Source organism: Littorina saxatilis, linkage group LG12, assembly GCF_037325665.1.
Source record: "Littorina saxatilis isolate snail1 linkage group LG12, US_GU_Lsax_2.0, whole genome shotgun sequence".
In the NCBI taxonomy this organism is placed as follows: Eukaryota; Metazoa; Mollusca; class Gastropoda; order Littorinimorpha; family Littorinidae; genus Littorina; species Littorina saxatilis.
The window spans coordinates 27,536,652-27,539,602 of record NC_090256.1 but is presented as its reverse complement, the minus strand read 5'-3'; the positions used below and the strand labels follow the sequence as shown (position 1 = coordinate 27,539,602).

Genomic DNA, 2,951 nt, shown 5'->3' with positions numbered 1-2,951 from the left:
TCTCTCTCTCACACACACACACACACACACACACACACATACTGATGTCATCTGACTTACTTGGTATCACAAAAGGTGCTGCCTTGCCGGTTTTTGCTGAAAAATAACTCCGAGACAATTAGATTCAATGAATACAATGATACAAGTAACCGGCAAGTCATAAATCCAAGAAGGTGTGGGGACCGACACAAAATAGGCTGGATGTGGGGTCCGTCACAGAGAAATTAGGTCGAAAGTGGGGTCCGACACAGAAAGTGGGGACCGACACAATGAATTATGGGAACCGTCACGCCTACGTCACAAAAGTGTGGGGGGACCGAACACAGCCAATTTCACTGACTACTTTTGTTGTTTTTATTATTACGGCAGTTTGGATGGCCCTACAATCTTGAAACTTGGGCTGTGTGCTACAGACATGTTGAACTTTTTGCTGGACCAACGACAGTTCCAACCAGGCATTTTTTGGTAGGATATTTCTTGCCGATGCTACGAATTATGCAGTTTTGCAGTAAAGTGGAAGGCATTCTACCTAATAACGGCTAAAATATCAAAAACCTTCAATCCAACAGCACCTAGGCATGTAGTGTAAACACTCACAGATCTAACAAGACCATTCTCAGAGAGCAACATTGCGTAATACTACCATAAATGGATGTTTTGTCCGCGAATTTTGGCGTGTGGGAACCGAGTGGGAACCGAACACAAAGGGTCAGGGCACCGAACACAAAGCGTAGGGGAACCGTCACAGTGTCACCGGTGTGTATTTGCAAAGAGATGTCGGATTAGCGCTACCACTGGCATAGCCCAAAGACTTTTTTTTAATTTTTTTTTTTAAATAGCCCAAAGACTTACACGTGAAGGGCGGTGCCCTTCAAGAAGCACTTTGCACAGCTCATACCCCTACTCATGTCCAGGGCTAGACATGTACGTCTCAGCAACGGTATCGATTGGCAGCGTTGGGAGATGATATCTCTTAAAGAGAGTGTCCTTTTCGTGTAAGCGAGCATGTTAACAGGCTTTTCACGTGGAGTAAGAGCATCCCGTACACATCAAATACCACACATGGCATGACATTCTTCTTAATTGTTAGATACATAACAGACACAAGACCGCAACACGGTGGCCTAGTGGTAAGGCGTCCGCCCCGTGAGCGGGAGGTCGTGGGTTCAAACCCCGGCCGGGTCATACCTAAGACTTTAAAATTGGCAATCTCGTGGCTGCTCCGCCTGGCGTCTGGCATTATGGGGTTAGTGCTAGGACTGGTTGGTCCGGTGTCAGAATAATGTGACTGGGTGAGACATGAAGCCTGTGCTGCGACTTCTGTCTTGTGTGTGGCGCACGTTAAATGTCGAAGCAGCACCGCCCTGATATCACCCTTCGTGGTGGACTGGGCGTTAAGCAAGCAAACAAACAAACAAACAGACACAGGGCATGCACCATTGCCAAAGATGTAAGCAGCCATCACGAAAGAAGCTGTTCCGACGAATAGCGGCTTGATAAATATTATCACATACAATTTTGAGGCTTATATCGCGCGTATTCCGTGGGTACGGTTCTAAGCGCAGGGATTTTTAAAAAAAAATTTTATGCAATTTATATCGCGCACATATTCAAGGCGCAGGGATTTATTTAGATTGTATGTACGCCTTTAAATTACTGCTGTGTAATGAGCTGGTTTTGACTTCCAAACAAGCAATCGTTCTACGTCTTCTGTGTCGGATTCCGAACTAAGTCAAACTTTTCTGCACGTTCGTGTTGTGATCATGACCAAAATAGCTGTGTGCATGGTGCGTTTCTTGAGATTTCTACACTGAAATTATGGATTTGCAACACAACTCGTACACGAATGACTTGACGTCGTCGAGGCTCTCGAAAGGAAAGATGTTGCAATTTTGTGTGCAAGAAAAAGGAAATTTCGACTGCACAGTTCAAACTGCGACCACCTCTATAATCTCACCTGAAAAAAACAAAAACGACAACAACAAAACAACAAAACAAAACAAAAACACCATATTTATCTATCTGATTCACTTCTTCTCTCATGAAAATAGACAACAGATCAAATCAGTAGTTTGACCACAAATCTAGAATGTCTCTGTCCATTGTTTGGGAAACGCACTATATTGACAACAACGGGGGATGGTTGTTGAGAGTTTTCGTTTTGGTTATCGGATTTTTTGCTGAAACAAAAAATGAGGGTCGTGCACTCTTTAATGTTAGGCTTCATTGCCCCGGCCGGAGTTTCTCTGAAGATCAGTGAGAGTGCAAATGCATTCACTTATTACGTAATTCGCGTTGGCCCTTTGAGCCTTATTCGCTTCCCTTTATTGTTTTGCTGGCAGATTCACAGTCAATATTCCTAACATTCCGTGCCTAAATTGCTGGCACTCATTTTTGTTAACAGTGCTACTAGTATAATTATAGTGAAGCCATTACAACCCATTTGTTACGTCTAAATTAGCGTGACCGTGTTTTCACCTTCTTGGATAGGTGTTTGGCGCAAAACGAGTGCGACAAAATAAGAAAAAGAGAAAGAGAGAGAAAAATGAAAAGGGTAACCGTTCATATTTTCATCGTCGTTTTTATATTTAGTCAAGTTTTGACTAAATATTTTAACATCGAGGGGGAATCGAAACGAGGGTCGTGGTGTATGTGTGTGTGTGTGTGTGTCTGTGTGTGTGTGTAGAGCGATTCAGACTAAACTACTGGACCGATCTTTATGAAATTTGACATGAGAGTTCCTGGGTATGAAATCCCCGAACGTTTTTTTCATTTTTTTGATAAATGTCTTTGATGACGTCATATCCGGCTTTTCGTGAAAGTTGAGGCGGCACTGTCACGCCCTCATTTTTCAACCAAATTGGTTCAAATTTTGGTCAAGTAATCTTCGACGAAGCCCGGGGTTTGGTATTGCATTTCAGCTTGGTGGCTTAAAAATTAATTAATCACTT

The 2,951-nt window shown here is 43.1% G+C and overlaps 1 non-coding gene across 1 annotated transcript; it reads left to right on the top strand.

The window, feature by feature from the left end:
- Positions 1-1,107: 1,107 nt before the first annotated feature.
- Trnat-cgu (transfer RNA threonine (anticodon CGU)) lies at positions 1,108-1,185 on the top strand. The gene has a single exon. It is a non-coding gene; the product is annotated as a tRNA-Thr (tRNA).
- The last annotated feature ends 1,766 nt before the right edge of the window (positions 1,186-2,951 follow it).